A 26,951-nucleotide genomic window follows, 5' to 3' on the forward strand; every position below is an offset into this window, starting at 1 on the left:
GCGAACTTTTGTACATGATTCCAACTTATCAATGTCTCCCTTCAGCACATATACTGGACTACCCCAAATCCGAACATGCTTCAGACTAGGCTTATGCCCATTCCACAATTCTGTGGGAGTAGAGGGTACTGACTTAGAAGGTACCAAGTTTAGAATATACACTACCATTTCTAGAGCATATCCCCAAAACGAATTTGGTAATTCTGAATAACTCATCATTGATCTAACCATTTCCATAAGAGTCATATTCCTTCGTTCTGCCACACCATTCTGTTGGAGTGTACCAGGTGCAGACAGTTGGGAATGAATCCCGGCCTCTGATAAGTAACTCCTAAACTCTCCTAAGAGGTACTCGCCACCACGATCAAACCGTAGTGTCTTGATACTTTTACCATGACTTTTCTCCACATCAGCCTTGTACTCTTTGAACTTATCAAAGCACTCAGACTTGTAGTGCATCAAGTAAATGTACCCGTATCTCGAATAGTCATCTATAAAAGAGACAAAATATTCGAAACCACCTCTTTCCTGAATAGTCATAGGTCCACACAAATAAGAATGAACCAATTCCAACACATCTTTGGCTATATACCCCTTAGCCTTAAAAGGTCTCTTAGTCATTTTTCCTTCCAAGCAAGATTCGCAGGTTGGAAAATTTTCCACCACTAATGAACCCCAAATGTCCATCAGCTATTAACCTTTGAATCCTACTTAAGTTAATATGACCTTGCCTTAGATGCCAAAGATATATTTGGTTCATTTCCGAAGGTTTCTTTCTCTTATTAGAAGATGTGTTATTAATTTCCATTTGTTGCATCGTGGGAGTTATTAGATTTAGAGTATACAAATTGCCAACCAATGTACCAGAATAGATAACTACCCTATTTTTCTTGACAACTACTTTGTCATCAAAAGAAATAGAATATCCATCCATAAAGATTTTAGAAACTAAAATTAAGTTCTTTCTAAAACTTGGTACATAAAGACAATTTCTCAAAATCAATCTTTTATTCCTATCAAAAGACAAATAAACATCTCCCACTACAATAGTCGCCACTTTTGTAGCATTGCCCATGTAGATGGTAATCTCCCCTTCATGTAGTCGTCAAGTTTCCTGGAACCCCTGCAATGAATTACAGATATGATCAGTGGCTCCCGTATCTACACACCAGGTATAGGTAGATAACACCACTAAACATGTTTCAACTATTAGAGAATAAGATATACCTTTATTGTTCTCCTTTCTACGAGGACAGTCCACCTTCCAATGTCCTGACTGCATGCATGTGAAGCACTTGCCCTTCGGCTTCTTCACACTTACTTTCTGTCCAGTCCCTAGAGATCGATTCACTTTCTTTACTGAACCAACTTGTTTCTTTTTCTTCTTTCTACCTTTCGGTTTAGAAGTAGAAACATTTTCAACAATGTGAATTTGAGAGCTTTGACGGAATAACCCTTCTGCTGCTTGAAGTTCTGTCAAAAGTTCCGCCAATGAATAAACCCTTTTGTTCATGTTGTAGTTCAATTGAAACTGCTCAAAACTTTTAGGCAATGTTTGGAGAATGATATCGACTTGGGTTTCCCCATCGATTTCAGCCCTAAGGTTTCTATCTCATTTAAATGAGCCATCATTTTGAGGATATGATCCCTTACGGGTGTCCCCTCAATCATGGTGGTCGTCATCAAGTTTCTCATAGCCTATTGCCTAGCAGCCTGATTCTAGTGTCCGAAGAGTTCCTTAAGATTGCGCATCATGTCATAAGTAGTAGGCATGGCCTGATGTTGATGTTGCAATACATTTGATATAGAAGCCAAAATATAATATCGCGCCATCTCATCTGCCCTGGCCTATTTCTTATGACACTCAATCTCCTCTTCAATAGAATCACTATTAGGCAAGCTTGGACAGATCTCATAAAGTACGAACTTGTAGCCTTCAGCAGTTAAGACAATGTCCAAGTTTCTCTTCCAATCTATATAATTGGGTCCAGTATGTTTGTTCTCTTTCAATATAATAGCAAGAGGATTGAAGGCCATTTGAAATCCTAAGAATCATAAAATATTTGGTCAAAACATAAGAATTTAAAATAATATTGATTCCTCAAATAATATCATTTAAATTCACCAACACCTCAAAACACCGTGAATTTTGTATGCCACAATAGTGCGGATATATACAAATTCAAACATTTGTAAGAGGGAGTTTTACCCATTAATTTTATTATCTTGTCAACCTAACTTTATGACAAATAAAATTAATAGTTGATTTTTCTTTGGTCACACAAATAATAGCAGTGACTCCGATGGGGAAGATAATATTAAATACGTCTAAGTGTATACCATTACTTGATACTTAGTCCATTAAATAGGATTGTGCCTCTTCAGATGGAGAAGATCACACAAACCTAAATAATTTCCTATAATCATCCATAAAGGAAGTTTGATCTAGTGATACATAAACAAACTCATCCGATGTGGAGGAAGGCACTCAGAGCCAACGCGCAAGTTTGAATGCATCACTTACAAACCAGTAATAGAGACGGTGGAATTTAAATAATTCCTCTCCCAATTAGTTATTTAAAACGAGGAATTTTAACATACATACACACGCAGCACATATAGACAGCATAAAAGGCAATAAATATGAAAAATAATTTCCCAACTATTATGACCTCATCCATAGCTGTCCTCCATGTGCCACCAACCCTAGCCACCTCCAATGGATCATGTCGTCGTGTCTATCTTACTTCCTTTTCCGCTGCACCTCTGATCCTTAAATAGCACCATGCCTTGCAAGGATACGATCTGCAACAAAATAAAATTTTACATTTATCGATCTTATATTCCACGAAGGAATGTACATGTAATCTAGATCAAACAGAATGTAAAATCCTAAAGCTAATACAGCTCCTGCTATATTTAATAATTACAATCATGCACACACATAAAATGCCCTCGACATGCCCGAGGGTACAATCACTCATAAACACAATATGGCCATAATAGTTGAAACTAGGATACCTGCAACCACAAAGTTAATTTATTTGCACATCCTACTATTATCCTGCCTAAATTTATTTATGATAAGTGCATAGTTAAACTGAAAACCAAACACATAGAGGTAGAAACCTAGCTCTGATACCAATTGTTGGATGCTACTTGAAATTCCATTATGCTTCCCCTATATAAAAATTTGTACAAACACAAAACTTTCCTAACAACCTATGTGTTCCTCATGAGTTAAACTTGAATTGGAAACGGAACTTAACATTTTTACTTCAAGTTCAACTCATGTGTTCTTTAGTAGTTAAAACTTCGATTACAAATGATACTTAACATTATTAATCCAAGTTCATCCCATGTTACAAAAGTTGATTAAATATCTATTTCAAGGATTAACTTCTAGGTTAAACATGGTGAGGCACTCGGCCTTCTTGGGTATGAGATCATCCACCACTTCCTAGATAAAGTTTTTCACATAAATTGGATATTTAAACTTCTTACAGTAACCCTAGGTTTAACTAAAAAGACCTCAATAGAAGCACAAGATCAAAACACTAAATCGAAACATAAAAAATGAAACATGAAATTGCTAGCCTCTTGTGTTGGTATTTCAGGATCCATATAAAGAAAACCTAGTTTCGCTGCGGAATTAAGAACTAGTTATACCTTTCTTTGTAATTTAAAGACCTCTTGATCTTCTACTGTATTCCTCTCCTTTTCTTGGACGTCGTGTGGGCGATGATCTACCAAGATGAAATCCACCTAAACCTTCTTCTTTCTTCCAAGACTTCGGCCACTAAGGGATGCCATAATAGGGAGCCTCCTCCTTCTTCTTCTTCTCCTCCAAGCAAACCAGCCACAAGAAGATGGAGCTTGATGTGCCGCCGACCTCAAGAGAAGAAAACAAAGGGAGAAGAAAGAAAGGAGAAGGGTCGGCCACCAAGGAAAAGAGAAGAGGAGACTTAGGTTCTATTCTTAGATGTGTTGTTCCATAAGGCTCCATCTACCTCTCTTTTATAATCCTTGGTGAATGCAAAAAAGGAAAGATTTTTGACAAAAACTTAAAATCTTCCTTTTAAATTCCTTATGTGGATGGCTACAAAAGGAAAGTTTTAAACATAATTAAAACTTCCTTTTAATCCAATCATGGTCAGCCATAGCATGGCAACAAAAAAAAGGAAAAACTTTAAAATTAAAATCTCTCTTTCAAATCTCTTTGTGGATAGCTATAAAAGGAAAGATTTTAAAATTAAAATTTCTCTTTTAAATCCCTTTGTGGATGGCTATTAAAGGAAAGTTTTAAAACTTAAAATCTCTCTTTCAAATCCTTATGGATGACTATAAAAGGAAAAAATTTTACAATTAAAATCTCTCTTTTAAATTCCTTGGAAGATGACTATAAAAGGAAAGATTTTAAAATATTAAAACTTCTCTTTTTAATCCTTGAGGTTGGCCCCTTGCTTGAGCACCAAGCAAGGCTTGGATAGCCAAATCTTGGACACCAAGATGGGGTTGGTCGACCCCTTGCTTGGGCACCAAGCAAGGATGTGACTGGCCCCTAGCTTGGGTAAGAAGCTGGGCTTTGGGTGGATAAAAAGGCTTTTAATAAGAGGCTATAACAGGAACCAAGAGGAGGAATTGATTTTGGCCTTCTAATGAGCTTGAGCTTCCTGTGTTCGCCTTGAACACCCAACTCAAGTTCATCAATAATAACTCATACTACTAAAGAGTTATTATTGAACTATCGTACCAATCCCATATTAAATTATGAGCTCCTTCTTATCATATGTGCATTAGTCTCCTTGTGTTTAAGATATTGAATGTCCATTAATTAAATGAGTTACTGACAATTCACTTAACTAATATCTAGCTCCAAGAGTAGTACCACTCAACTTCATTGTCATGTCGGATTAAGTCCACCTGCAGGGTTTACATGACAATCCTTATTAGCTCCTCAAGAGGGCATCATTATCCTAATAAATAGGACACAATTTCCTTCTATAATCAACAACACATCATATAAATAATATTATTTCCCAACTTATCGGGCCTATTGATTTAACGAATAAATCTCACCCTTTGATAAATTAAAGAAATAAATACTAAGTACTTGTGCTTGTTATTATATCGGGATCAAGAGTACGCACATCCATAATAACAGAGATTCTATTCTTTTATACAATCAGTATAAAAGGAAGAACCTCAAATGGTCCTGCTCTATATACACATAGTGTACTAGTGTAATTTTATAGTCAAGATAAACTAATACCAAATTACACTACAACCATTCCAATGGTTTGCCCCAATCCATCTTAGTTGTGAGCTACTATTTATAATTTATAAAGAACTGATAACATGATCTTCTATGTGACACTACATACCATGTTATCTACAATATAAATTAAATGGACAACTACATTTAACATAAATTTAGACATTTGACCAATGTGATTCTTATTACAAAATAAATGTTCATTCAATAAATATTCATACAAAAAGCTAGGCTTTTAGTATACATCCTAACAAGCTCATCATCCGAGTGAAAAATAGAAGCATACACAGACTAGCACTAATGGCTAGTCATGAAGAACAAAGCACTATAGAAGTAAGCATCAATGAAGGAGGAGCAACATCAGATGAATGCAGCGAAGCAGGGGGAGTATCAATCTTCAGATTGACATGGTAAGTGAGGTATGTCTCTTACCTACAGATCAACTATATTATGGTATTAAATCAATGTGTAAATTAAAAACTAAAAATGATTTTTTTTTTTTAAAAAAAAAGAGAATTTAGAAATAAAAAGAATCTTGGCAAAATCTTGCTTAATAGAGGATCTTGAAAAAAATACTGCAAAATGCTAATTAAAAGGAACAAATAAAAAATTTTAAAAAATCTGCATGCTCAATTTTTAGATATTATCAAGAACTAAATTAGTATTATAAATTTCACAAGGGTCAAATCAGAAAAGTAACAAAAACATACATTCCTAGAAAATATATGATTAATCCAGTTGGAAGGAGCTTATATTGGGTTCCAAAATCATATTTAGTTTAAATTATGCATATTTCTATTTTTTTAATATCTTCCTTTCAATTGTCTAATGTTCTAAAATAAATTTCTTCATATAATTTCTATTCAAAATTAATAAGGTATTAATTTTTTGAAAAATAGGATTTCATTTCCTATCTGTAGAAAAAATTTTAAAATTTTTTGACTGTTGTATTACTTTTTAATTTTTTTAATATTATATTTTTAATTTAAAAATATTTCATAGAGTCATTTTTACAATTCCTTTTGTAAAAACATATAATATTCTATGTCCAATAAAATATTTCCAAAATTTTTTAACTAATATCTAACTTTCTATGAATTATTTATCTAAATGCTAATTTTTAATATTAAAAATTCTTGCACACTCAATTTTCAAAATTTAATTTTTCTATAAAAATAATTACTCTATTATATTCTAAAAAAAATTTCAAGATTTTTTGAATCTCAAAACTATTTTTATGTATTTTTAAGAAAAATTTAGTTTTCTGTAGTAAATAATTTATTATTGCTTAAATTAATTTTATTTTTTCATGAAAATTTTACTACAGACCTAGTTTTTCATCAATCTACAGACCTAGTTTTTCTGTCCTGGCACAGAAAACCCCTCAGGTTGGTCCATGTAGATTTCCTCTTCTAAATCCCCGTTTAGAAAGGCTGTCTTTACATCCATTTGACGTACTTCGAGATTCCATAGAGTGGCAATAGCCAATAATACTCTAATGGAAGTTATTCTCGATACCGGAGAGTATGTATCGAAGTAGTCAAGGCCTTCTTGTTGTCGGTATCCTTTAATTACCAATCTGGCCTTATATTTATCGATTGTGCCATCTGATTTTATTTTCTTCTTGAAGATCCACTTGCAATCTAGTGGTTTACTTCCCAGAGGAAGATCCTGTAACGACCCAAATTTCCTCAATTAGAGTCCTAAAAGTAATTTAAAAATATTTAAAAATCCCTAGAATGTTCCTATAGCATTTTTAAATATTTTTAAATTACTTTTAGGACTCTAATTGAGGAAATTTGGGTCGTTACAATTTCCCATATCTTATAAAAAGTTCGTCCTCGAACTTAGAATATTTCTATAGCATGTTCTCTACCTTGTACATGCATTAGTTAGCGTCCATAATCTAATGTACTAAGGAAAACCACATCAAAGGTATCTTAGGACCTCCTAACCTACATACAATGAACATAAGCATAAGCAGCGACATAAGCATGACAACATAAATGTAAGCATGGTTAAGTAAAGTTAAGTAGTCCAGTAGCCCTCCGCCCTCACAGACCAGTAGTGAGGAGGGTGGGGTGTTACAGTTGGTATAAGAGCAGTTCCTATTCTCCAGCATCACACATCAGCACCATCCTTGCCGTCTTAAAGTAAGAAAGTATTTAAAATTTTTTTTGTATGCTTTCTTTATTCTTTACAGTAAAGAGAAATCCTTAGAAGTATTAGATTATATGTATAGAATAGGGAGATGTTTAGAAGTGCTTATAAACCGGGGACCTAAGCCTGGAGAGCATGCCAATTTATGTTCTGGGATGGTGGTATGATCCGGGGACCTAAGCCCGGTGAGCGCGCCAAAATCAAACAAGATATGTTCTGGGATGGTGGTATGATCTGGGGACCTAAGCCCGGTGAGCGTGCCTGAATCAAACAAGATATGTTCTGGGATGGTGGTATGATCTGGGGACCTAAGCCCAGTGAGCACGCAAGAATTAAATAAGATATGTTCTGGGATGGTAGTATGATCTGGGGACCTAAGCCCAGTGAGCGCGCCAGAATCAAACAAGATATGTTCTGGGATGGTGATATGATCTGGGGACCTAAGCCCATTGAGTGCGCCAGAATCAAACAAGATATGTTCTGGGATGGTGGTATGATCCGGGGAACTAAGCCCGGTGAGCGCGCCAGAATAAAGGGGAACTCCGGTCCTAAGTTCGGACCCCTACCAACCTAGCGCTAGAGTAGTTGTCTGATCAACAACTTATGTTATGGTACTACTAAGTGCAACTAGGCCACCACAATAGTATGTTTATGAGTATGCATGCAAGTATGTTCAAGTCATGTTATGTTTATATTTACGTTTATGTTTAGGTCTACGTTATGTTCATGTTATGTTTTTGCCTATGCATATGGACATGCTTGTGATCGAGTCTATCATTATGTTTAGTTCATCTACCATGCTTACATTTATGTTGTCATGCTTATGTCGCTGCTTATGCTTATGTTCATTGTATGTAGGTTAGGAGGTCCTAAGATACCTTTGATGTGGTTTTCCTTAGTACATTAGATTATGGACGCTAACTAATGCATGTACAAGTAGAGAACATGCTATAGAATTATTCTAAGTTCGAGGACAAACTTTTTAAAAGATATGGGGAATTGTAATGACCCAAATTTCCTCAATTAGAGTCCTAAAAGTAATTTAAAAATATTTAAAAATGCTATAGGAATATTCTAGGGATTTTTAAAAAATTTTAGAGTAGTTTTATGTAATTTTTGGAGGTCGTTTGGTATTTTTACTAAACGAAGGAAGTTTCGACAAAAAAATATCCAAGCTGAGAATTGAACCCACGACCTTTCACTCGGTCAAAACCCAGCTGACCAGGTGGCAAACGGATTTTTCTGTTTAGAAAAGGTAGCGAATTTATTTAAGATAGTTAACAGAATATTAGATTATAAAAGGGATAATGTGGTCTTGGATTTGTCTGTTTAGAAAAGGTAGCGAATTTATTTAAGATAGTTAACAGAATATTATAAAAGGGATAAGTTGATATTCGATTTATCTGTTTAGAAAAGGTAGCGAATTTATTTAAGATAGTTAGCAGAATATTGGATTATAAAGGGATAAGTTGATGTTGGATTTGTCTGTTTAGAAAAGGTAGCGAATTTATTTAAGATAATTAACAGAATATTGGATTATAAAAGGGATAAGTTGATGTTGGATATGTCTGTTTAGAAAAGATAGCGAATTTATTTAAGGAGTTAATAGAAATATTAAGTTATAAAAAGGAATAAGTTGATGCTCTGTTTTTTCGTGACTTAAACCATTCTCTCCTTCTCTTCTGCGTACGATGGCGGAGCTCGGGCAGAAAATGAAAGGGAGTTAGGGCATCATCTCCGGCGGTCGGCCAAGGTCCTAGAAGCCCTTTTTGTTCGGTTGTGAGTCCAAGAATCAAGGTAAGTGCTTCTCACCTGCAGTAGGAGTAGTTTCGGACCTTTGTTCTTCTTGAATTCGAAGCATAAGAAGCGCTTATAGTGTAGATTTTTAATTAAGCCTATAGTGCAGATTTTAATTAAGCTTATAATGTAGATTTTTATGTAGAGCCTATATTGCAGATTTTAATTAAGCGCTTATAGTGCAGATTTTTAATTAAGCCTATAGTGCAGATTTTAATTAAGCTTATAATGCAGATTTTTATGTAGAGCTTATATTGCAGATTTTATTTAAGCGCTTATAGTGCAGATTTTTAATTAAGCCTATAGTGCAGATTTTAATTAAGCTTATAATGCAGATTTTTATATAGAGCTTATATTGCAGATTTTAATTAAACGCTTATAGTGCAGATTTTTAATTAAGCCTATAGTGCATATTTTAATTAAGCTTAAAATGCAGATTTTTATGTAGAGCTTATATTACAGATTTTAATTAAGCGCTTATAGTGCAGATATTTAATTAAGTCTGTAGTGCATATTTTAATTAAGCTTATAATGCAGATTTTTATGTAGAGCTTATATTGCAGATTTTAATTAAGCGCTTATAGTGCAGATTTTTAATTAAGCCTATAGTACAGATTTTAATTAAGCTTATAGTGCAGATTTTTATGTAGACTTATAGTGCAGATTTTAATTAAGCTTATAGTGCAAATTTTATGTTTGCATAGTATGCAGAAATAGTGTAGCATAGAATGCAGAATCTTGATTAGAATAGTATGCAGAATTTTGATTAGCATAGTATGCAGATTTTTGTTTATGCATTTCAAAGTTAGAATTTGTTTAAACATTTTAGTTTTTAAAGAAGCATTCTTTTATTAGAGGTATTAACTAGTATAAGAAAGATAAAGAAAAGAAAGAAAAAGGCCAAGGCCTTAAGTAGATCCCAAAGTCAAGACTTTAGGGATTTTGGCACACAAGGTGCTCGTTAAAATGCCGAGGCATTATATATTAGAAGTATTAAAAGATAACAAGTATTTTACTTTTATCAGTGACACTGTATTGGACTCTCAGTTGTCCTTGGGTTGGGCTCCCATAGTCGTCCCTAGGTTTAGATAACCTAGTATGGAGGACTCTCAGTTTCCTTGGGTTGGGCTCCCATAGTCGTCCCGAGGTTTAGATAACCTAGTAAACCCTACTAGATTCGGGACCAGCTATCTCGAGTCTAGTTAGGGATGAGCGCATAGTAAGTATAGTTGCCAGGCCCAAGAAGAAAGTTGATTATTATTTTGAAGTATTAAAGTATAAGTTTTCAAACAAAAGAAATAAGCTTCACATAAGTTTAAAATTCAGCAAGTTTAGCTTTCTTATATACTGACATGTTGTTTAGATTTACTTACATGTTTAGTATTTCAGTATGCTATGTTTCGTTTGCTATTAGATGAGCATTCCGTTTCTAGATTTCTTTCAGCTTACATGCATACTCGAGTTTTGTGAGTTAGATAGCGCTTACTAAGCAACTTTGCTTATAGATGCATTTCCTCTTATTGCAGATATAGGAAAGGAAAAGCTATAGTAAAGGAAGGCGACAAGGAGGTGCAGATGGATGTGTGATGCCTGGACTATAGAAGCCTTGGGATTTAGCATAAGAATTTATTAACAAAAAGTTGAGTAGAATGTATTAGATGAGTCATTTAGTCTTCTGCTGCTAGTTAATTGTATGTTTTGAGTTTTCCGAGAGTTTTAGGAATTTCTATCAACATGTGAACAAGGATAGTTAAGTAAAGTTAGTAGTCCAGTAGCCCTCCGCCCTCACAGACCAATAGTGAGGAGGGTGGGGTGTTACAGATCCACAAGTTCCCAAGTGTGATTTTGCAAGATAGATTCTATCTCAGATGCAATTGCCTCTTTCCAGGGAGGTCCATCAGAAGAGCCTACAGCTTCTGAGTAACTTCGGGGCTCACTCTCCAACATGAAAGTGATAAAATATTATCCATAGGATTTTTCTACCCGAGCCCTTTTGCTCCATCTAGGCTCAACCTCCACGGGTTCCTCGCCATCATCATCTTCTTCTTCGCCTTGTGTTTCGGTTGTCTGTTTTGAGGAGCTAGTATCCTCACGGGTCTTATATGAAAACACATGCTCGAAGAAAGAGGCATTTCTCGATTCGATTATCGAGTTCTTGTGTATCACCGGTACATGTGACTCATACACACAAAATCGATAAGCACTGCTATTATGTGCATATCCAATAAATATGCAATCAACAGTCTTTGGTCCTATCTTAATCCTTTTCGGATCAGGTACCAACACTTTGGCAAGACACCCCCCACATTCATAAATATTTGTAGGACGGTTGTCTTCCATTTCACAACTCATAAGGGCTCTTATCTATTTTCTTTCAGGGCACCTTATTTAAAAGGTAATTAGCTGTTAACACAGCTTCCCCCCACATGGACTCTGGCAATCCAGAGCTTAATAGAAGAGTATTCATCATCTCCTTAAGAGTTCGATTCTTTCGCTCAGTAACTCCGTTTTACTGAGGAGTATATGGATCTGTTGTTTCGTGTCGATCTCATGTTCAACACACAACTGAGCAAATGGTGACACATATTCACCGCCTCGGTCACTTCGAACCACCTTAATTTTCTTATTAAGTTGGTTTTCAACCTCATTCTTATAGAAATCAAATTTCTCTATAGCTTCATCCTTAATTTTGAGAAGATACACATAACAATATTTTGTGTTATCATCTATAAAAGTGATGAAGTATTTATTACCACCACGTGTTGGTGTACCTTTTAGGCCGCACACGTCAGTGTGGATTAGGTCAAGTGGTTCATTATTTCTTTCAATATATTGAAAGAATGACCTTGTCATTTTTGCTTCAATACAAATCTCACACTTGTGTTTTGGGTCAAGGTGGAATGTAGGTATGCTTTGCATGTTTATTAATCTACGCAACATATCGTAGTTAACATGTCCTAATCTACCATGCCACAAACACGAAGACTCAAGCATATAAGTAGAAGAGCTTTTATTTTTATTTATCTTGGGCCTAATGGCCATTACATTGAGCTTAAATAGTCCATCAGATACATAGCCTCTTCCTACAAACATTCCATTTTTGGACAATACAACTCTGTCCGACTCAAAAACAATGCAAAAGTCATGCTTGCTTAATAGTGATCCGGACACTAGATTCTTCCGAATCTCCAGAACATACAACTGTAACGCCCACCCTTCTTACTATACTAAACTACTCTCTAAGGATGACCGTTACTTAACTACTAACTCTACTTCACCGGTATGATTAAAAATCACATGGGAACCCTACCGAAAAATTTCGGCAGAGTCTCCCCTGTACCGGTGACCATATTCAACAATACATGCAATATATATACTCAGCCACAAGCGGCTGGAACACATATCAATCAACCACGCAGTATAATAATTTTAACTCAGCAACATTAAAGGAAAACTAATCCACAACTACAACTGAATAGCAAATACTGTATTAAGTGTCCTTATAAACAGTTATCAAATTTTCTTAACACATAAAGACTTAATTAACTCAAAGAAACAAATCGTAATTTATTTTATTCGCAAGGATCCCTACGACTTCCATAGTGCAGACATCACACACCCCTCTTGCATCTCCTTGTCGCCTTCCTTCATATTAGCTTTCCTTTTTCTTTATCTGCAGTAGGAGGAATGCAAATTATAAGCAAAATGCTTAGTGAGCGCTATCTAACTCACAAAATCTCGATATGCATGTATATAAATAAAAACATGCTAAAACTGAATGCTAACGTGTAAAGCTACTCATGCTCATATATAGCAAAGGAATCATACTAATTGAAATACTAAACATGTATAGCTAATCATGCTCATAAATAGCAAAGAACAGTAAACTAACTCATGCTCTTCTATTAATAAAGTAACATACTGTAAGGCTAAACATGTAAGGCAAGTCTATACTATCATGCTTGCATAAAGAACTTAACTTACTCAATTCTAAACACCTTCTGTATCTTATTTCACTTGCTTAAAGACTTATTCCTTAATACTTATGTGAAACTTATTTTTTAATACTTTTGTACTGATGTGAAACTTATTTTACTAGTTCAAAAGCTTATACTTTTAATACTTCAAAATAGTAATCAACTTCTCTTGGGCCCAGGCATAGTACCATCTTATGCGCGTTCCCTAATAGGTTGGGGTAGCGAGCCACCAATCCTAAAAGAGCAGACCTCAGTCTACCAGGGCCAAGATCTTGGAATTGGACACATGGATTTGTTTAACAACAACCTCGGAAGTCGGGTACTAGCCTCTTCTTAAAAGTAAAATACTTATTATCTTAATTACTTCTTCTTTAAATGCCTTGGCATTTTAATAAGCACCTTGTGTGCCAAAATCCCTAAAGTCTTGACTTTGGGATCTACTTAAGGCCTTGGCCTTTTCTCTCTTTTCTTTATCTTTCTTATACTTTTCTTTATCTTTCTTATACTTTTCTTATACCCAAAATACTGTTAGGGTATCCTTCGTATGCATCTATGAATGAAACTAACTATGTAACACATAATCATGCATAGAATACAAAAGAAATCTGCACATACAATACTTATAAAAAATCTGCACTAATGCTTAACAGAAATATGCATTCTAGCTTAACAAAAATCTGCATATAAGCTTAATAAAAATCTGCATTCTAAGCTTATCTAAAATCTGCATACTTGAATGAAAGTAGCATATCTAAACATTAAATCTGTATACTTCTCTAAATCACAGCTAACTACTAAAACCCGAAAACCAATTTTATAACAGTTCATTGCTATTTCAGTTAACAAGGCATATAAGAACTTAAATCCTTTTGCTTCACGCAAGAACTTCACTTCAACGTGAGGATTTCTAAATCTTCCAGCTAATTCCCAGATGGAGTTATATTCCATTAGAAATGGGGTACATCTTGCAGTCTTCTCTTCTGAAACCTTAATTCCTACCATGCGTGATAAATCATCATTTAATTGTATTAAATTGTTATAAAACTACCTTGATTCCTTATAATCTTCCCTAGCAACTATAAGACTTTTACTATTGTCATCTGAACCTTAGAGTAAAACATTTGAAAATCTTCTCTTTTCAGACTTTAAACTTTCTGGATTCTTTAAACTTACTAAAACATGTTTAACAACTTTGAATCCTTCTTGTAACTAGAAGTAAAGTGTAAAATGCCTTGAATAAATCCTGTTTGTATTCCTAAATAAGGATGGTCCTTCTGTAATCTTTTACCAACACGTTTTCCTGTGTAGACTTCATTAATAAAATTTATAATTTCATTCTTTACAGAAACTGATAAGGATTTACACATTCTAATAAGGTCAACTGGTAGACATATTTTCTTCAAGGATTCTGAGTTTGTGACCATTTACTTGCACCTCCGAAAGCAAAGAAGAATACTAAAGCCCTAGGAACCATCTTGTACAACATGTTCCAAAATCAAACAGGAAATCTAAATCCCTACAATACTTCAACTTAGCCTTTCTTAGAGCACAACTACTTAAACAATCGTGACTTTCCAACATGAACAATACAACTCGAATCCTCAAATCGCAGTTTAATAAAAATCTAGTAACAAAAAGGGTCTACTGATTACTTCCTAAAACTAAGACGGTTCATGTCAAATGCCTAGCACAAACAAAACTAAAACCTGCTGAAGCTTAAACTAATGTAAAACTTAATCTTACTTTACTTGCAATTACCCATAAGTCTTTAAAAGAAACTAATAGGGCACCCAACTACTTATATAATATCACTTTCCTAGTTAGCATAACTATCCAGAAAAAAAGATATTTCATCATCTCACATGAACCTTTCCATGTCCTTATTCAGTAGACATGACCCACACATATCATATTTTGCACCCAACTTATAAGAATGCTGGTAAGAAACAACTAAATGCTTGCATGCATGGGGGAGAGCTACAGGAAGAGAATTCAGGACCTATACATTTATCAATGCGAGGTTCACAAGAATTAAACTAACCTGAAAACTTAAATCCCATCAAACTCATGTTAGTGTATTTAATACTAAAGCTCCACAGCTAAACCATAGAGGTTAGAAGAAAACCGAATTATGTACCTTGCACTTATTTGAAACCAATTCTACAACTAGCACCTGATTGCCCTCACTGAAGTATAAGAGCACCACAAAAATATACTCACGATCCTGCTACCTTCTCACAGAACAGAATCTAAAGCCCACATGAGAATCAAAATCGCATTGAACTCGTATTACCACCTACCTGACCAAACCCATCACAAGCTACAATAATCCCAAATGATCACCTAGAATAGTGGATAAACGCCCAAACCACAACTATGCAAAGAAGCAGAATAGAGCTGAATTAAATCCACCAAGAACCATTACTAATCAGGGAACCAGAACATCAACGGATTGAAAATCCTCCCAGAGTAATAATTGCGAAGAAGCAAAACCTATTAACCCATATCCATGGCAGCAAGCTCCGAAAACCACTCCTACCACATGCTTCAGAAATCTAACTCACGGCAATAAGCATAAAACAAAATCCTTAAATCATGGCAGCAATGAAAGAAAATCTCGGAGCTATCCTACTGCAGGTGAGTAGCAACTCATCTTGTTGTTCTTGAATTCAAAACCGGGAAGAGGAGCTGCTAGGGTTCGGAGAAAACTCAAGTTCTCCGGCTCTTCTTCATGATCACGGTCCTCCTCGACGAAGAATCGTGATGGCGTGGAGAAAACCCCTCAGAAAACTCCCTCGATCGGCCGCCGAAGTGAAGCCCTAAGCCCTCTTTTGTGTTTTCGTTCGAGCAGAGAACGGCGTCGGGAGAGAAAAGGAGGAAAAGATTTTTAGGGTTCGGGAAAATAAAACAATTCCTTTTTAAAACTAGGGTTTCGATTATAACTTTAGCTTATATATTTGTCGCTACATATCTGTTTAACATCGACCCCTGGCACAGTTGGTCCGTTGGGCTTTGCTCAAAACCATAGGTCTGGGCTTCGATTCTCGGTCGCACCCCTTTTTCTCCAATTTATTTTAAACGTTCCAACTACTACATATATACATTTCGCTCCATATAAGGTTAACAAAAATCGTGTAGCTCAGCTGGTTGGGTTGGTTTTGCTCGAAGTCACAGATTGCAGGTTCAAATCCTGGCTTCAACATATTCCTTTTCTCTTTTTTTTTTAAAACTTCTTCCTCTTGGTAAAAATACCAAACGAACTCCAAAAATTGCATAAAAATACTCTAAAAATTTCTAAAAATCTCTAGAATATTTATTAGTATTTCCAAATATTTTTATGGACTTTTAGAACTCTAAATCATGAAATTTGGGGTGCTACAATTTCATCTCACTTGGTTACCAGGATTCATAAACTCTAATACTTAAGCCTGGAGGTTTAGAGTTCGAATCTTGGGGGAGGCAAAAATCCACTGACCAGGGGTGGAAAGTCCTAGTGAGTAATGACACAGTCAAGGGTCGTCGGTCGACGACATTATAGGTCGCCAAATGGACCGACGACATAAGGGCCGACGGTCGACGACATGAGAGGTCGCCAAATGGGCCAAGAGGGTCGGGTCGTTACAACAACACATTGTTTAGAGTGAGGTCCTTGCCCGAGGTCATCTTCAGCACCACCTTTCCTTGGCCCATGATGTCCGAGGTTGCTGAGTTCCCCATGAACAGTTTGTCTCCAGTGAATACCTCAAAGTTGTGGAGTAGCTCCTTGTTGCAGCACACATGTCTGGTGGCTCTAGTATCAATCCACCATTGCTGCGGGTTTGAACCAATCAGGTTCAACTCAGAGACCACAGCGCAGAGGTCGTCCATTTCTGGTCTCTCGTTCAGGTTGGCCTCTTGCTTCTTCTTCGGCTTTCTGCACTCCAAAGATTTGTGATCCACTTTGTCACAGTTGAAGCACTTCCCAGAGAACTTCTTGCTGATGCCTCCTCTAGGTCCCATCTTGGAAAACTTGGGGTTCTTCCGCTTCGAGCTTTGACCGAGCTCGACCACGTTGGCTTTCACAGTAGCCTGAGAGAATATTTTCCTCTCTGAACTCTTGTTGTCTTCTTCAATGGGAAGTCGAACAATGAGTTCCTCCACATTTATCTCCTTCCGCTTGTGCTTCAGGTAGTTCTTGAAGTCCTTCCAGCCGGGAGCAGTTTCTCAATGATAGCAGCCACCTGGAAGGTTTCACTAAGAACCATCCCTTCTGAGTGGATCTCATGCAAGATCACCTGAAGCTCCTAGACTTGGTTGATCACCGTTGTAACACCCACAAAATTATAAGATATGGGTATTATTTTTCGTTAGAGCATAAAGGTAAGAGGAATCAAAAGAAATAATAGAGATAAAAAGAAAGAGAGGGAAGGTTTGAACCTTGAACCTCCCACAAATAATAGAGTTAAATTGGTGTATGATAACCACTAGAATAATGAAAAATAGATGGATATAAAGGAATGGAAATTGTAGTTAAAGGTTCTCAGAAAGAACTAAGTAAAAGAGCAAGAGAAAACCAAGTTGCTTACCTTCTCTTCCTCTTGGTTAAGAGAGGGAGTAAGAAAAATGCAAATTGCCTTCCCACCCTCTTCCCTTCTAATTTTCGTGGGAATTGAAGAGGGAAGAAATAGAGGAGTCAAGGGGGAATGAATAAGGACATGATTCATTCCATGATGAATAAATAGGATTTAGAGGAGAAAAGAGAAAGAGAATTTGCTAATTCTTCTTCTTCCTCCTTCTTCCTCCTCCCTTTTTCCTTCTCCATCGAAACTTAGAGCTCCTCTCCCTCATTCTCAAAAGTCAAGTTAAGGTTTTCTCTCTAAGAAAACAAATTTCCAAGAAGGAGTCTCAAGGTTTACCTCTTACAAGAAGAAGAAAACAAAAAGGGAAAACTAGGAAGAGAAGCTTCTTCTTCCTCCTCACAAGGGTATCATTTTCTTAAGGACAAACAAGCGAAAATATGTAAGTATTCCCTCACCTGTGGTACAAGTAGTTCATGGATGCTTTTCTTTATGAAATAGATTTCTAAAAACCTAAGAGGTGATCCATGGTAAACTCGGCCAACAAGAAGAGAGACCCTAGGAAAGATTAGATCCTAAATATGCTCAACATGTTATTTTATGATATGTATCTTTGATAAGAGAGTTGTTAACATTTCTCATACTTGTATGTTACTTGGAATTAAGATTTCTCTCTTTCAACTTCCGGCCATGATAAGATTAAGGGCCTAGGAGAACTTTAAACCTAATTTAAGCATGCCATGATTTTACTTAAGATAAGATATGAAGTTAACATGATATTCTCATGCTTGTATGTTGATTAGAACTTTATTTCATGCTCATGAACATTCGGCCATGATAGGATTAAGGGCCTGGGAGAACTTTAAACCTAATCTAAGCATGCCATGATTTTTCCTTAAGACAAGATATGAAGTTAACATGATATGCTCATGCTTGAATGTTGATTTGAACTTTATTTCATGCTCATGACCATTCGGCCATGTTAAGATTAAGGGCCTAGGAGAACTTTAAACCTAATCTAAGCATGACATGATTTTCCTTAAGACAAGATATGAAGTTAACATGACATGCTCATGCTTGTAGGTTGATTAGAACTTTATTTCATGCTTTATGAACTTTCGGCCCCAACTAGTTTAAAGGCCTAGGAAACTTAGAACCCAACCTAACTATGCTCATGATGTTCCTTGTAATAAATACTATGAAAATGGTTTAGGGTTTTTCATGCTTTTATGCCACATGAAACCTAGTTCCATGATTAACAAGTTTCGGCCATGACAAGTTTATAAGCTTAGAAAACCTAGAACCTAAACTAAACATGCTCATGATGTTCCTTATGATATAAGATATGATATTGGTTTAGGGTTCACATGCTTATATGTTGATTTTTAACCAAATGTGATGCTTGATGGTATTCGGCCATGACAAGTTTATAAGCTTAGGAAACCTAGAACCTAAACTAAACATGCTTATGATGTTCCTTATGAAATATGATATGATATTGGTTTAGGGTTCACATGCTTGTATGTTGATTTTTAACCAAATGTGAAGCTTGATGGTATTCGTCCATGACAAGTTTATAAGCTTAGGAAACCTAGAACCTAAACTAAGCATGCTTATGATGTTCCTTATGATATATGATATGATATTGGTTTAGAGTTCACATGCTTGTATGTTGATTGTAACCAAATGTGATGCTTGATAAGATTCAACCATGACATGTTTATAAGCTTAGGAAACCTAGAATCTAAACTAAACATGCTCATGATGTTCCTTATGATATAAGATACGATATTGGTTTAGGGTTCACATGCTTGTATGTTGATTGTAACCAAATGTGATGTTTGATAAGTTTCGTCCATGTCATGTTTAGAGACTTAGGAAGTTTGGAACCAAAACTAAACATGCTCAAGATGTTCCTTATGATATATGATATAATAATGGTTGAGGGTTCACATGCTTTTATTTTGCTTGTTAACCTAGTCTACAACTATATGTTTCGGCCACTATATGATATTAGGGTTAGAGACCTAATTATGATTCCCATGTGTCTCCCATGCAATGCTTCATGATATGATAAGAACATGCTATGCTTCTATGTTTATTTATGTATGCTCATGACCTATGCATGTTGATAACCGTTATGATGAGCTGTGTGCCCAAATTATGCATGTGTTATGATGTGCTGTGTGCCCAAATTATGCATGCTATTATGATGAGCTGTGTGCCAAATTATGCATGTTTTAATGATGTGCTGTGTGCCCAATGATACATGCTTCATGATATGTTAAGAAATATGATATGCATGATATGATAAGAACCATGATATGTATGACATGCTACTTTACTTTGTATGGCTTGTACCAAGGGTGGGCTCCATAAGCGCCCCGGGGTCGATGGACTAAGAAACGAGTCTCGTTAGGGATGGGCTCCTAAGTGCCCCTAGGTCGATGGACTAAGAAACGGGCCTAATATGTATGCCTTGTAGGGTTCAAGACTTGCTACCTTGGACCTACATAGGACGCGCACATTTATGTATGTGGTACAAGCCGGGGCCCCCCTTATGTTGAGATTATGTTTAAGTATGTATATAATAAGTTTTCAAAAGACATGTTGCATATATTTTCATGATACATGTTTTGAAAGTTATCTTGCATATACTTATGATTATGCCATGATACGCCATGATATTTATGATTATGTTATAATATGCCAGGATGCACTTTATGATTATGTCATGATATGCCATGATACCTTACGATTATGATACGATATGCCATGATGTACTTTATGACATGATATAATTTGATGCTCTTTATGAATATGACATGATATGACATGATGTTCTGTATTTTATGAAAGTTATGATATGATGCTTCTATACATGATATGATGAGTTTGTCTCCATGCTTTATGCCTTGATGATTATGCTATGCTATACGGTTTTTGTGAGTAGGAAAGGATATTACTAAGCCATGTGCTTATAGCTTACTTTCCTTGTACCACAGATAAAGGAAAAGGCTGGATAAACTAAGGGAGCAGCAAGAGAGGCAAGAAGGATGTGTGTGGTAGTGTCTTAGCTAAAAGAGAAAGATCTGCTTTTGTTTAATAAGAATTCTGCCTAGCTTATGTTATTGTTTCATGACTCCATGACATTTAATTATGCTTATTGGTATTATGACTTAAAATCATGTTAAGTATGCTATGTGACCCTACATGCCTAGGTAGTTAATCATGGTGATTAAAAAGAAAAGAAAAGTTTTAAAAGAAAATTCTATAAACAAGACTTCCGCTGTTTTAAGTAGAAAAGAATATTAATATGCAAGTAAGTAATAAGTAAGTAAGTAAGTAACCCCCGTCCCTTGAGCAGGAAGGGCGGGGCGTTACAACTGTCTTGGAGTCAACCATCTTGTAGTCCAGGAATCGACCCATGATGAACTTCCTTGCCCCTGCATCCTCCGTCTTGTATTTCTTGTCCAGGGACTCCCACAGCTCCTTAGCCATTCCCTTCATGCTATACACAGCGTACTGTGAGTCGACAAGACAGTTGAGGATATAGTTTCGGCAAAGGAACTCAGAATGACTCCATGCCTCCACTGTGCTGATGGTTTGCACATCAACATCCTCAGTGCGCTTGGGAGGGTCCTCGGTCAAGAACCGAGCCAGATTGAGTGTGGTTAGGTAGAAGAGCATTTTCTGCTGCCACCTCTTGAAGTTCAGTCCATTGAACTTCTCTGGCTTTTCCCCATGACTGATTGACACAGTTCCAATCGGGGCGGAGGGGGCCTACACGTGTTGAGTCTGTTGCACCTCAACATTTCGTTCTGTGGCCATCTCAACAGAATCGAGTCTGTTCAAGATTGTTGCAAACCAAACAATCTGTAGCTGGAGATTTACAGGAAATTAGCTGAATCTAAATACTCGAATTAAATTCAACTCACAGTTAAGATGACCTGAGCAGATAATCTCAGGCTGCCAGCAGGGGCTGGTTTTCTGACCTTAGAGTCTGAGCAATCAAAGCGTCCGAGTAGACTGAAGGATAAACAGGCAGAGTGGGAGACCGGTCGGGTAGATCAGAAGGGCGAGTGGCCGACCCAGCAGATGAAGAGTCCAATCGAGCAGACAAACAGAGCAGCGGACCGAGGCCTGCGATCGACGCAGTTTCCTTGAAACAGATTCATCCCACCTCTGGCTGTGCTTCGAGGTTTTCTTGGATCGTCTATTTCCTAGGATACAATGGCAAAACCACAAACACAACCAAGCACTGGTTGTTCGTGGCGAACTGAGAATGCACCTGAGTGCTATCACAAGTAGTTTAGCCGAGCGGATGCACGACTGAGAGAAAAGAATCGGGGAACGAAGGTGGAGGAATTCTCTTGCTTTCGCTTTGCTTCGCTTTCGCTTTGCTCAAGATCCAGCCTCCTTATATAGGAGCTCTCATCTTGCCTGCAATAAATGATCAAATTATGATCATTTAATGCTGAGTTTAATTTCGTCATTAATGGGTTTAATGTCTTCATTAATGTCGAGACGTTACAGAATCATTATTAATGAGATTAATGTCGTCATTAATAACTAGACATAACGAAATCACCATTAATGAGTTTAATGCCGCTATTAATGTCGAGACGTTACGGAATCAGCATTAATTTCACATTAATGCTTCCATTACACCCTTGAGCAAGATTCAAGTGGCAATATGTTGGTTCATTCTTTTGGGTAAATTTTACCTCATCCGGTCCGGCATTCGACATGCGCAAGTCGTGCTCGTGCACGAGTCAACATTGGTTCAGTACAATCTGGGCTATGGATTTGCACCCACCCCTGCGCACTCACGCGTGAGAGAGTCTCTCCCCGTGCATATGTTTATAATGCATGTGTCATAATTTAAACCAACAATAAAACCAAGAGACTTCTAATATGAGACTAAACTCATACATAATAGAGTCTTTTCGTCTCCACCTCTTTATTCCATTCACATTTTCAACATGTAGTTAGTAATTGCATGACAATTTTAAACCACCTATATGATCCATGACTTGTTAACCATTAAACACAGATGACTTTAAAGCATGCTCTCGAAATCATGGGAATCTTTTGCATAACTGGCAGTGTTGCTAAAATATTGAAATCTTCTCAAATCATCATAATTTATTAAATGCGGCATTCTTCTATTCTTTAACTAGTGATGTTTTTTTTTTTGTGATATCCTATATAGCCCATGCAACAATCTTAATGTATTTAGTAGACTATAGCAGATATCCAGGAGTAATGTAGAACTTTTGTGAAGCTATAGCCTATAAGGTCTTGCCTTGTAGTGTTGGTTATATTACTTCTAGGCTTCTGTGCTAGAAGCTTAAGAATTGATTAGAAAAACTATTCATAAATTGCAGTAGAAGACACTAAGTTTCTGATAGATTGATATCCAACTTAAATAACATCTGTTTTTAGCAAGATTGTAGAAGGAACTTCACAAAACTGTAATTCATGCAGGTACCGACTAGGAAAAAAATAACAAAACATGAAAGTCCGTGTTACATTTTTTGTTTGATAGGAGCTATTGTCTACAGGAGGCAATATAACAAATAACATTGATACTGTCTGTTTATTTAATTCACGTCATTGATTAGCAATTGGTGATCATTGACAAACATTATTCGGCTAAGTTGCTGCTGCTTGTTCTACAACACTCCTATCAAAGTTGGATCATGGATGTGTTAGTTAGAGCCCTAGAGCCAATCATTTGATGATTGTATAGACTCATGTATATCATATTCTTGTATATATATTAAGGCATTTGATTTTTGGTTATTATGCTTATTTGTATTAGTGCCAGATAAAATAAGTATAGTAACGTCCTAGAGTAGAAGGTTCATACCTATATCAATCGATTAGTTGAATCGATAGTGAGATGATATAGGGAACACTACTCTAAATCATTCCTAGTCGAGTATTAACATTCAGGGACAATGTTAATGCAATAAGACTAGCATGTAGGTCAGCTCGATGACTTGATCTCACAAGTCATGAATATAGAGATATCATGCTGACACATGGGTATACATTGGAGAATGTATACTGAATGACCCGCCATGAGAAAATATCATGGATCATTATATGAGTGTCATATACTTTCTCATGTGGCTATTAGTATGACTATTAGTCCTTAGACCTGAAGTCACCATGGATCCCTACATAAAGAGTTATGTACTTTGGTTTCGTCAAACGTCACCCGTAACTGGGTGGAATATAAAGGCGATTACTGGGTATATAACGAATTATGTAGAGGGATGTGAGTGATGTGGATGGAATCTATCCCTCCCATATGACGGGAGCGACAACGGTATTCTTGATAGAGTGAGACCACTAAGTGCATGACCATGCCCAAATGAGTCAACATGAGATGTTGAGCTCATTTGATCGAGTGAGTCTACTTGGAGTTCAAGATTTAGATTGATTAGAGGATGACACGGTCTATGCCTCATATTGATCAATATAGATGTCTAGGATAGAAGGACAATGTCATATATTTTGTGAGGAGTCACAATTGGTAGTCACAAGGTGATGTCGGATCTCGACATTCTTGTAACTTGGGTAGTAATGATGTGTTGCTAGATACCGCTCATTACTTATGCTCCTAAATGGGTTTAGGGCATTGCCAACGTTACAAGAACCTATAGGGTCACACACTAAGGACAATTAGATGGAGATTTGGTTCATATGATGAACCAAGAGGATTAGATTCATTTGATGAATCATATTGGATTAAGAGTAATCCAAATTGGGCTAATTGAGTTGGACTCAAGTTGATTCATGTATTCAATGAGTCTAATTTAGATTATGACTCATTAAATCAACTTAATTTAATGAATTAGATTCATTATATTAAGTTGGCTTGAATCATATGGTTGGATTAGATCAACCATGAGAGAGATTTGATCAAGTTTGACTTGACTTGAGAGGAAGAGAAAAAGTCATGTTTGACTTGACTTTTTGCCACATCACTAGTGAGTTGGCAAGATGTGGACCAATAGGATTGCTCCACATCATCAATGTGTGCCACCTCATGGAGGTTACAAGCCTCCATAGCATTTAATGTGGCCGACCCACATTAAATGAGGAGGTTACACTTGTTGCCATGTCATTTAGTGAGGTGGCAAGATGTGGACCAATAGTGTTGATCCACATCATCCTAGAGTGCCACCTCATGGGGGTTACAACTCTTAATGGTCTCCACATTAATTGGAATTAATGTGGGGGTTACACCTCCTAGAGTGGTCGGCCACTTGATGGCTAAGGGGTTTTTGAATTTCCTCTCATTGATTTGATTTACTCTTCTTCTCCCTTGGGTGCTCTCTCTTCTCCTTCTCCCATTCCTTGGCCGAACACTCCATTGGTGCTAGCACACCTTGTGTTTTGGTCATCTCCTTCTACTTGTGTCCGTGTGGATACATATAGAGGTTGTCTACTTTGACAACTAGAGATCCGGCGATATCTTGGACAAGCGGGAACGCGAAGGGCTTCGCTACAACGGTAATGATCTTAACTTTAGTGTAGATCTAAAGTTTTTACAAATTCGTACAAGAAAAAGGTTTTTCGATAATTTTGTTTACGAATCTTTGCACGAGATCCATGGCTTTGGGTGACTCGGGGTTTCCGCGACGCGAAAAAGCAGTTTTCACGGCCCGAAGAACCCAGCAGGATGTGGTGTATGGAAACACAGAATTTTACTTGCATTCGAGCAGCAAAGTCAGAAACCCCCTCCCTTTGTTCAGAAATAGTTGTTGGATTGATGAAGAGATAAAACCAAATCACTGGCTGCTGCAAAGGATTGATGAAGAGATCTCCGATCAATGTAGATGGTTTCCTAGTAGAATATTGGAGTCTACTTATCTATGCCTAATTGGTTATCTATAAAATAATTATGAACATTTAGTTGTGTGTAGTTCTTGTAAGGTTGCACAAGTGAAAGTTTTCAGAAACATTTTGCTAAGCTTAATTCTTTGCTTCCTAGTTTTTGATGTGAACTCGAACTTCTAAGTTTCATCAAAAGAGAATCTCTAATGCCAAACTTGTGTTTTGATGCAGTGTTAAAGACCTTGAGAAGTTGGATCCAAAAAAAAAGGTGTCATAAGTCAGTGGGATGTTTTGCAAAGTTTAGTGGATGATAATTTTGTTATGAAGGACAAAATATGCACTTTTGTGAGTCCATTTTCCTTCCTATAATCTGAGAAGGGTTTTTATTTTGTATAAATTTAACATGGATGCAAAGTTAATTTATGGATTATATGTACATATTTTCTATTTGAATTGTATGAAGTTGTATTTTTTGCTAAATAGTTGTATTTAAAAAAGATTGTGGATGCTTATAATTTCTATTTATGAATATTCATATTTTTTTATTTATAAAGTTTGTGAATATTCATATATTTTTTGTTTGTAAATATATTTATCTTTTTGTTAAAAAGTTATATATTAAAAAAGATAATATTTTTCTATTCATTAAAAAAATATTATTTTTTTAAAAAAATGATAATGCTTTTTAAGTGTTGCAGAAACATTGCCTAAAAAAAAAGACAATGTTTTTTAAGCGTTGTAAAAGTATTATTTTTATAAAAAAAACAACAATGTTTTCAAAGCATTGTAAAAGCGTTGTCTTTGTAAAAAATGATAACGCTTTTTAAGCGTTGTCTTTAAGCGGATTTTTAACAATAGTGCTTTTAATAATGTTTTTTCAGCCACTTAGATAACATGTAAAATATGTTGTCTTTATTTTTTTTTCTTATAGTGAGGTTGTGGTGAATCACTTGGGCATCATTAGAGTAATCACGCGTGTTTAAAATTTTCCAAATAATCCTTCCTGTCCATTGAACTTAGTATAAAACTTTGGCCTAACCAGTTATGATTAATAAGGGATAGTTTCAGTGTAACACCCGTAAATTTTCTCTATTCAAAAAGGCAAAAAGAACTAGAAGAAGAGAAAAATAAATATAAAAAAATAGATTTAAAAATGGTCTTGGGCAGGATTGAACACAAGACCTCTTATATATAATTGGTTAGAGTTTTCATTAGGGTGGTGGTAAAGCATCACACTAGATATAGGAAACAATTCCTTATAAGCAGATTTTGGAAAAAGAGATGTTTCAACTTCCACTTAGTATAAAAGGTGAGGGATGAGATCAAAACCTA

This window comes from Zingiber officinale, chromosome 3A, assembly GCF_018446385.1.
Source record: "Zingiber officinale cultivar Zhangliang chromosome 3A, Zo_v1.1, whole genome shotgun sequence".
NCBI lineage: Eukaryota > Viridiplantae > Streptophyta > Magnoliopsida > Zingiberales > Zingiberaceae > Zingiber > Zingiber officinale.